At 40.7% G+C, this 10,765-nt stretch overlaps 1 long non-coding RNA gene across 1 annotated transcript in view; it reads left to right on the top strand.

Annotated features, from left to right (window-relative positions):
• LOC110596069 overlaps positions 1–2,882 on the top strand; it is an 8,538-nt gene extending 5,656 nt beyond the window's left edge. Inside the window, exon 3 of the long non-coding RNA XR_002482238.1 lies at positions 2,754–2,882. This is a non-coding gene — a long non-coding RNA (uncharacterized LOC110596069). The remainder of the gene's footprint in view (positions 1–2,753) is intronic.
• The last annotated feature ends 7,883 nt before the right edge of the window (positions 2,883–10,765 follow it).

Raw genomic sequence — 10,765 nt, forward strand, 5'->3', positions numbered from 1 at the left:
AGACCTCATCTCTACAATAAATCAAAAATCAACCGGGCGTGGTAGTGCGCGCCTGTAGTTCCAGCTACTTGGAAGGCTGAGGCAGAAGAATCGCCAGAGCCCGGCAGGTCGAGGCTGCGGTGGCCGGCAGTGGCCAGTGCCCTCTAGTCTGGGTGACAGAGTGAGACTCCAACTCAAAAAAAAACAAAAAAAGAAAAACATACACTGAAATATCACCTAACTCCAGTCAGGATGATCATCAATAACTCAAAAAACAACAGATCCTAGGGAGGATGCAGGGGAAAGGGAACACTTCTACACTGTTGGTGGGAGTGTAAACTAGTACAACCTCTGTGGAAAACAGTGTGGCAATTCCTAAAAGATCTAAAAATCAGCCTCCCATACAACCCAGCAATCTCCCTTCTGGGAATATACCCTGAGAAACTCAAATCATTTTACAAAAAAAAGATTCCTGTGCATGCATGTTTATTGTAGCACTATTCACAATAGCAAAAACATGGAACCAACCATGCTGCCCATCAAAAGTAGACTGGATTTTTTAAAATGTGGTATATATACTTACCTAGCAGGGGAAATACCATGATCATGAAGGTGGTTTTCCCAGGGTGAGGCTTATCCATTGCACTCCGGATGTGCTGACCCCTGCAATTTCCCCACATGTGGGAAACTTAACTGCATACTATGTGGTAGTGGGGAACTGCGTTCTCGTTCTCCCCTGGTTTTCTGCTGTTAAAAAACAGATAAACTGATTCAGTAGCAAAAAAATTTAAAAATGTGGTACATATACATGATGGAATATTACACAGTCATAAACAAGGACAAAATTATGAACTTCATAGCAACTTGGATGGATTTAGAGTCTGTATTACTTAATGATCTATCACAGAAACAAAGAACTGAGTACCACACGTTCTCACTCATAAGCAGACTCTGAACAATTATCTTAATACTATAAGAAAGTAATTGGCAGCCGGGTTCGGTGGCTCAGCCTGTAATCCCGCGCCTTGGGAGGCTGAAGTGAGTGGATTGCCTGAGCCCACGGGTTCAAGACTCGCCTGGGCAACTTGGCAAGACCTCATCTCTACAATAAATTTTTTAAAAAAAATCAGCTGGGCATGGTAGCACATACTTGTAATTCCGGCTACTCAGAAGGCTGAGGCGGAAGGATCGCCGGAGCCCAGTAGGTCGAGGCTGCGGTGGCCAGGAGCGGCCACTGCACTCCAGTCTGGGTGACAGAGTGAGACTCCAACTCAAAAAAAAAAACAAACATTAAATTTCTTGTTAAACCTGGCAAGAGTGGAAGTGTAATCAAAGACATGTTAATCCACATTTATGAGGATAATGCCATAAAGAAAATGGCAGTGTCAAAATAGATTAAATGTTTTTCTGAGGAGAGAGATAGCACCACTGATGAGAGGTCAGGATGGTCAGCAATGAGCAAAACTCACAAAAACACAACAAAAAATTCGTTGAATTGTGTGTCAAAATCATCAACTGACTGTGAGAAGCATAGCAAACCAAATAAACATTGATAGAGAAGCAGGAAGATCTTAACTGAAAATCTTGGCATGAGTAGGTGTGTGCAAAAATGGTCGCAAAGGAGCTCTTGCATCAAGACAATGTACCACCAGCTCACACAGCACTGTCTGTGAGGGAGTTTTTAGCCAGTAAACAAATAACTGTATTGGAACACCCTCCCTACTTGCCTGATCTGGCCCCAATTACTTTTTTCTTTACCTGGAGATAAAGGAAATATTGAGAAGAAGACACTCTGATAACATTCAGGACATCAAGAGTAATATGACGACAGCTTCTGATGGCCATTCCAGAAACAGAATTCCAAAATTGCTTTGATGGGTGGACTAGGTGCTGGTGTTGGTACATAGCTTCCCAAGGAGAGTACTTCGAAGGTGACCGTAGTAATGAGGTGTGTGGCATTTCTTCTAGGATGAGTTCGCGAACTTAATGATCAGGCCGCGTATCATGTTCGTTAACACAAAAACCCAATGTAATAAAGTTCTCATTCTTCACAAGTTAATTTACAAACTTAGCAGAATCCTAATAAAACACCATCAAGTTTTTGTTTTTGTTTGTTTGATTTTTGAAACAGTTCTAAAGTTCATTTGGAAAAAAATGAACAATAGTTAGGAAACCAATGAAAGGGAAGAGCTATAAGGGAGGATTAGTCTTACCAAATATTCAAACACTTTAAAAAGACTCAAATAGAAGATATGATACCAACACAGGAACAAAAACACACACACCAATGGGAGTAACAGAAATGAACCCAGCTACATAAGAGAATTTAGCATAAGTTAAAATACAGCTAAAATAGCATCTCAAGACTGTGGGTAAAAGATGATCCATAAAATGAATGGAGTTGGGATGAGTTCTGGGGGGGGAAATTATACTGGATTTCTGCTTTACACATTAAGCCAAATAGATTCAAGATGTCATTGTAAAAGATGAAATTATATACTAGATGAAAACCTGGGAGAACGTCTTTACATCTTTGGAATAGCAATGGCTTTGCCACCTACGACTCAAAAATCAAGAAGTTTCTTCCCCAAATAATTAGGAAATATAAGCACATGAAATTCTTATAAAAGTATGTGTATATTGTCTGTCTGTGTGTGTACTTATGTGTGTATCTTTTCCTCCCACATCTCAAACACCATACACAAAGTAGAAAGACAGCTAAGAAACTTGGAGGTTTCAACTCATATCATAAATAAATGGTTAATCTCTTTTAGGTTTTTTTAAACCCCCAGCAATGAATAAGAAAACAACCACCTGGCCAAGCTCAGTGGTTTAACCCATAATCCCAGGCTTTGGGAGGCTGAAGTGAGTGGATTGCCTGAGCCCGCGCGTTCGAGACCTGCCTGGGCAACTTGGCGAGACTTCGTTTCTTCAATAAATTAAAAAGAAATTAGCTGGGCGTGATAGCGCGCCTGTTCCAGCTACTTGGAAAGGTGAGGCGGAAGGATCGCTAGAGCCCAGCAGGTTGAGGCTGTGGTGGCCAGGAGCGTGCCATAGCACTCTAGTCTGGGCGACAGAGTGAGACTCCAACTCAAAAAAAAAAAAATACCCAAAAGACTTTACTTGCACAATGATCACTTGTATACCTAATCCTGCATTGTACCCCACATCTTTAAAATAAAATTTTACATCAACAAGGATACCTGCATAATCAATATTTGTATACCTAACCCTGAATTGTACCCCACATCTTTATAATAAAAAATAAATAAATAAAACTTTTTTAAAAATTTTTTTAAAGGACGGGGTTTAGAGAGTTTCTGGGTAGCTGAACATGTGGAAGTTCCTGGAAGGTGGCACGCCCAGGGAGGACATGGAAACTCTGCAGTCCTCCTCCATACCTCACCTTAAGCATCTCTTCATCTACATCCTTTGTAATATCCTTTATAATAAACCAGTAAATGTGTTTCTCTGAGTTCTGTGAGCCACTTAAGTAAATTAATCAAATCCAGAGAAGGAGCTATGGAACCCCAGCTCAAAACTGTTTAGTCAAAGGTCCAAACTTGCAACTGGTAGATGGGGGCATGAGGTGCCTTGGGAACTAAGCCCTCAACCTGTGAGATCTGACACTATCTCCAGGCAGATTGGAGCTTGTGTCCACTGTTTATTAGTGGGGGAAAATCCTCACACATTTGTCACAGACGTCTTCTGTGTTGATCATTGTGGTGGGAGAGCAGAGAAAAAAAAACACAGTTTGAGTTTTCTTTCCAAACACCCACTCTTTATTTTAAAATACCTGCAAAAAATTAAACTACACTGAATGTCATTCTTCACTTATCATGTTAGCAAAAGCATGCAGGCATTTGATAGTATTGATAACATTCAATTGGCAATACTATGAAGATACGGCACTTTTATACACCAGGAATATAATAAATATAACCTTATTTATAGGTTCATGCTCTCTCTATGGAAAGCAATATGACAACATCTATCACAGTGACTTGTATGTATCCTTTGACCCAACAGTTCCTCTCTGGGATCTGTCCTACAGTTATATTTGCATTTCTGCAAAATAGTTTCTGTACAAGTTTCATTACAATAGCATTTTTAGAATGGAAACAATTTAAATGTCTATCAGCGAAGACTGGTTAAAAAAAAACATTTCAGCCGGGCGTGGTAGCGCGCGCCTGTAATTCCAGCTACTCGGAAGGCTGAGGCGGAAGGATCGCCAGAGCCCAGCAGGTCGAGGCTGCGGTGGCCGGGAGTGGCCACTGCACTCCAGTCTGGGTGACAGAGTGAGACTCCAACTGAAAAAAAAAAAAAAATTCAAAACCATGGTACAGCCAAATAATTAGAATGCTAGATAACTGTAAAAGAAGAATGAGGAAGCTTTGTATATACGAACATAGAAAGATCTCCAAGATTTAGACAAAAAAGACAAGTGAAAAAAAGTGATCCAAAAAAGTATAAAATCCTAATTTCTGTGTAAAAAAGAAGGAAACTGGAAATATTGTTATATTTGCTTATATGTACAAAAAAATACTTTGAAGGAATTCACAAGAAACTAACAACAACGTGTAGCGACCATGAACTGTGTACTTAGATCTGCTGCTGTAGGGAGCAAAACTGGCATATGACCCTGCCTACGGTCCCTCTAGATCGACCACTGTATTTGGGCCAAGACCAGCTTCCCACAGGTTGCTCCTGCACAACGACTGAGCAAGATTGGAGCACTAAGACAAGCCTATTCCAGCAAGTCAGGGAGCTCCTCTTACAGTCGTCTCCCCATGGCCCAGCTGACCTTTCTTGGCGCTATGCTGCCGTCCGACACTCCCGTTCTCACTTCTTTCTCCTTTCCCGGTTATCAGATATGCACATCTTATCCCATTTTGGTAGCTGCTTCTCAAGTGGGCCATCGTTGCCTTCTGAGGTGTGGGAGATGAGGCAAATGTGAGATTGGAGAAATTATCTTCGAACCATATGAGCATATTATACAGTCAAAAATTAAGCTTAAAATACTCTCTAGCAGTGCTTTTCCAAGTGTTATTCCAGTATCTACTACAAAAGAGTTGTCTCTCCTGGGACCCACCCCAAACCACTGAAAAGGTATACCTTTTGGGGGCCCAGGGATCTGCACTTAAATGTCCCCAAATATACTAAAGCACATAGTTAAATAAATAGAGCGTTAAACTATAACATGCGCATGAACGGAACAAAAATACAAACATGTAAAGTGAACTGAAGGAGCCAAATGGCCAGCATACTTACACGTTGATTAAATAATGTACTTCATCTAAACAAAGAACATGTGGGATGGGGGAAAACAAAGCAAAACAAAACAAAAAACTAGGAAGAGGAACCAAGCAGCCAAGCACAACTTTTCCAAACTTCGCCCAGGTCAGAAGGAATAATATTGAAGGTACCTCAACTATTCTGGTCCTAGAATAAAACCAACCCTCCCTTAGGATGACTCAAGCTGTATATGCCACCATTAAACATTAAATAAAACCTCATTCCATTTATCTGACACCCTGTCCTCTAAGTAACTTTGTAATAATAATTTGGGTTCTATATAGTGTTGCCTTAGGAAGAGATGGATAATTTCAAAATTACAAAAGAACTCTAAGAACATGGAAAAAACTATATTTGACGCATAACTGAAGACATTCAAATTATGCCATTCTTTAAACTCACTACCCATTTCCAGAAAAGCTTGCAGTTACTTTATTTTCATTCTCCTTTAATTTCCTGACCCATGATGTTCCAATCAAAAATCAATTCTAGAAAGCATATAGCTTTATTGCCAATCTTGTCTTGCCAAAACACTGCATAGAAAATCAAATCTTGGCCAGGTTTGTTGGCTCAATCTGTAATCCCAGCACTTTGGGAGGCCAAGGCGAGTGAGTTGTCTGAGCCCACGGGTTTGAGACCACATTGAGCAACTTGGTACTTGGTGAGATCTCCTCTCTACAAAAACAAAAAAAACAAAAACAAACAAACAAACAAAAAACAAATCTTGTTAATTAGAATTGCTGGGACTTCTATTTCTAATAAAGAATGTAACCCCAGTGAGTGAACTGAAGTATTAGAACCATTGCTTCAAAATGTACATTATTTTTAATTATTTGGTATCATTGTCATGAGGTCACAGAAAAAGTGTAGACACTATTTTAGAGGATCTCTTCTCACAGGGTACAGTCATGCACCACATAACAAAATTTCAGTCAGTGGACCACATATATTATGGTGATCCCATAAGATTATAATATTGTATTTTTAGGCCCGGCTCAGTGGTTCAGCCTGTAATCCCGCGCTTTGGGAGGCTGAGGTGAGTGGATTGCCTGAGCCGGCGGGTTCGAGACCCGCCTGGCCAACTTGGCGAGACCTCATCTCTACAATAAATCAAAAATCAGCTGGGTGTGGTATCGCGCACCTGTAGTTCCAGCTACTTGGAAGGCTGAGGCGGAAGGATCGCGGGAGCCCAGCAGGTTGAGGCTTCGGTGGCCGGGAGCGGCCACTGCACTCCAGTCTGGGCGACAGAGTGAGACTCCAACTCAAAAAAAAGCTGGGCTTGGTGGCTCAGCCTGTAATCCGGTGCCTTGGGAGGCTGAGGTGAGTGGATTGCCTGAGCCCGCGGGTTCGAGACCCGCCTGGGCAAGTTGGCGAGACCTCATCTCCACAATAAATCATAAAAAAAATCAGCCGGGGGAAAAAAAAAATCAGCCAGATGCCGGCTCGGTGGTTCAGCCTGTAATCCTGCGCCTTTGGGAGGCTGAGGTGAGTGGATTGCCTGAGCCTGCAGGTTCGAGACCCGCCTGGGCGGCGAGACCTCATCTCTACAATAAATCAAAAAATCAGCCGGGCGTGGTAGCGCATGCCTGTAATTCCGGCTACTCGGAAGGCTGAGGCGGAAGGATCGCCGGAGCCCAGCAGGTCGAGGCTGCGGTGGCCGGGAGCGGCCACTGCACTCCAGTCTGGGCGACAGAGGAGACTCCAACTCAAAAAAAAAAAAAAAAATGTATTTTTAGTGTACCTTGTCTATTCTTAGACACATAAGTACTTACCATTGTGTTACAATTGTCTACAGTACTTAGTACCATAACATGCAAGCCTAGAAGCAATAGACCCTACCGTACAGCCCAGGTGTGTCGATGGCTATACCATCTAGGTTTATGTAAGTATGCTCTATGACATTCACACAATGATGAAATTGCCTAAAGATGCATTTCTCAGAAGGTATTCCCATCATTAAGCAACACATGACTGTATTTTGAAGCAAATGACTAGCGAGATTTTACTAAACAATCTTCATTCTATGGGCTACCCTTTGTTACCTATTGCATCTATTTGCAAGTTACAATTAATAGTCACTTCCTTTAGCTGACTTTCCAGAATAACTTTAAAGTCTAGCTACTCAACTTGAACTCACAATTTCTTTTTTTTTTTTAATTTTTAATTTTAAATATGTGGGTTATAAGGCTGGGCACGGTAGCTCAAGCTTATAATCCCAGCACTTTGGGAGGCCAAGGTGAGGGGATTGCCTGAGCCCACAGGTTTGAGAACAGCCTGGGCAACTTGGCAAGACCTCATCTCTACAATAAATCAAAAAATTAGCCAGGCATGATAGCACATGCCTGTAGTTCCGGCTACTTGGAAAGCTGAGCCTGAGCCCAGCAGGTCAACGCTGGGTGACCATGAGCGTAGGGACGGAGTGAGACTCCAACTCAATAAATAAATAAATAGAAAGAAAGAAAGATAGATAAATATCTGGGGTACAATTCAGGTTTAGGTATACAAATGTTCATTATGCAGGTACCCTTGTTGATAAGGTATGTCCCCCTCCCTTGGCAGTTTCCCACTACTGCCAATCCCACCCCCCACCCTCCCCTAGCACTTTCCCACTACTGCCAATCCTTTTCCTACAGCATTATGATAGTTATTCAAGGTTCACTTATGAGGGAAAACAAGTGATACTCAGTTCTTTGTTTCTGTGATAGATCAGATCACTCAGTAGTATAGCCTCTAAGTCCATCTAAGTTGTTGCAAAGTTCATAATTTTGTCCTTTCCGGCTGTGTAATATTCCATCGTATATATGTACCACATTTTTTAAAAATCCAGTCCTCTTTCAATGGGCAGCACGGTTGGGTCCATGTTTTTGCTATTGTGAATATAGCTGGAATAAACATGCACAATTTCAACATTATTTTACAACCTAAAACATGGCTGTTGCAATATCTTGCACTTTGCCTCGACAAAAAAAGGATAATATTTGATGTTTTCTTGGGCCATTACTTCACATCTTTAGAGGCTCTAAATGACCTTGTTCCCGCTACCTGTAAATGAAGATTAAAAAAATAGTGTACTGTATTTTATAAATGAATCTGGAAGGAAAGAGGTGGAAAGAGCTTAATATGCTTTAAGTATGCTTTTCATTCTGAATATTTGCAAATGAAACCCATGATGTAGGATGGAATTCCTGTGAAAGTGTGTTCTCATTATGTCTTTGGTTTGCCTGCTAGATTCAGCTGTGTTACTTTTATTGCATTTTCTGTAAGAATGCAGAAAAGAAAGGAAGGATGGAAACTCAAGCAGAATGACTAAACTGTAATGCAAAGATAATGAACTCCCATGCAGCAGGGCAGCAAATTAGAAAGCCAGGGGGTTGTTAGCCATAAAAAAAGAAAAAGAGCTTTATTTTCATAATTTTGGAGCATTCTTTGGAAAGAAAAACTTAGCACCACAGTTAATCCAGTTACCATCAGTTTGATTCTACTTTCAAAAGAAAGCCAAGCTAACATTTTAAACAGTAATTATATTTTATGAAAAGGGGAGAAGAGGGAGTGAGAGAAACAGCAAAACCCCCCAAAAGTATGATGATGACAAACCCATCAGAAAACAATTTAAGATCTCCATGTACCTCAGGTTTTAGAAATTAGCATTTCTAGTTCTTAACACCCTCCACATTATCAGTCTTGCAAAGATCTGGGAGGTAGCACCGGTTGTTTCCAAAGAGATTCATATGCAAAATGGAAATTCCTGCCTTTCAAAGGAAAAAAATGAAGAAAAACAGGGACCACCTACCCAGTCAGGAAGGAACGGAGTGAGTCAAGGATCTGAAATACAAAGATAATGAACTCCAATGCAACATCTCTTCTAAGATGTGTCTCCTCGGAGGCTTAGAGAGAATGGGTCACCCTGAGCTCATCCTAGAAGAGTTTTCCTACAATAAGTTTTAATTTTTCAAGACCCTGAATTAAGACCAAGATCCTTCTGAGTTGTGGAAGTCATAGTGTGGTTGATTACAAGTAGAGCATCACAAAACAATAACAAGTAATCTAAACTCTGAGCTAGACTTTTAAAGCTGGAAAATCCAAATCCGAGGTTCCATTGAATATTTCAAGGGATTTTGTTTAGTTTCCAAAGAATTTTCCTGAAGGGAAAAAAAAACCTCCAAGTCCTCAGGATGATCTCAGCACATACTTCAGTTAAGATTTTAAATCTGATCAAATACATTTAATGGAGAAAATTACTTTTTATAGTAATTATCTTATTATCATAAAGATGTTTTGAAAAATTATTTATGAAACCTCTTTTTTTGTTCTAACCTGGCAAGCTAAACATGTTCCATTTATTTTTAAATGAAGTGAAAATTAGCCAGGTGTGTTAGATAAGCTTTCTATACACAGGTCTAAATATTGACAAAGGGAGATTTGTCACTGGAAAAATCATCAGTCTAGCAATTATCACGTTAGCATGTTAAATGGAAAAAGATGTGAAACTTCCAAATGTGTCAATACAGATTATTTCATTTCCACTAGCTATACTGTGAACATCAGTTCTTTAACGTACACTGAGCAAGCAGTTCAGCGAAAGAAATTTCTCCTCTATGCCTGAAAAAAAAATCACAAGGTCTGATGTGAAACCACATGTTTCTAACTACTGCTTCAAATGGCCTAAAAGAGGGGAAAGGGGTACAAATGATAACAAAAGTACTTTTCTGTCTTATTTGTTTGTATAAGAACTGCATTTGAGCCGGGCTCGGTGGCTCAGGCTGTAATCCCACACTTTGAGAGGCCGAGGTGAGTGAATTGCCTGAGCCCGTGGGTTCAAGACCCACCTGGCTAGCTTGGCAAGACCTCATCTCTACAATAAATCAAAAATCAGCTGGCATAGTAGCACGCGCCTGTAATTCCGGCTACTCGGAAGACTGAGGCAGAAGGATCGCCGGAGCCCAGCAGGTCGAGGCTGCGGTGACCAGGAGCAGCCACTGTACTCCAGTCTGAGCGACAGAGTGAGACTCCAACTCAAAAAAAAGAGAACTGCATTTGGACTCCTCGTTCATTGGGTTATGTGTTTCCCCTCCGTTCTCATCAGTCCCAACCCCACAGGCCTTTCAGAGGCATCTGCAAAGTTGGATCACATTACTATATTCACAGTAGAGAAAATAAAGAGTGTTTCAGTAATAATTATCTTGCTGCACACTTTAGACTTCTATAAACTGCACTTGAAGGTGAGAAAGAGTGTGCTATTAATTTTCAGTGTTAAGAAAGAATCAGGGGACTGTAAGAATAAAGTCAGCCAGTATGAAAATTCTATCTTTTTATCACTAGGTGGTTGAGTAACCAGGTAAGACAATGCTGTTCCTGCTAGAGCATCCCAAAATATATCCTTTGATGGAGACATTGAAAGGTACCTATAGAAACCTAGAAGAAACTTAGCTTATTCTTAGTCTTTTGGCCTCAGTGTAGTGATTAGCAAGCATTCAGACATTCTACTGAAGGA

The sequence above is a fragment of the Carlito syrichta genome, unplaced genomic scaffold, assembly GCF_000164805.1.
Source record: "Carlito syrichta isolate Samal-C Ts95f unplaced genomic scaffold, Tarsius_syrichta-2.0.1 Scaffold306376, whole genome shotgun sequence".
Classification (NCBI taxonomy): domain Eukaryota; kingdom Metazoa; phylum Chordata; class Mammalia; order Primates; family Tarsiidae; genus Carlito; species Carlito syrichta.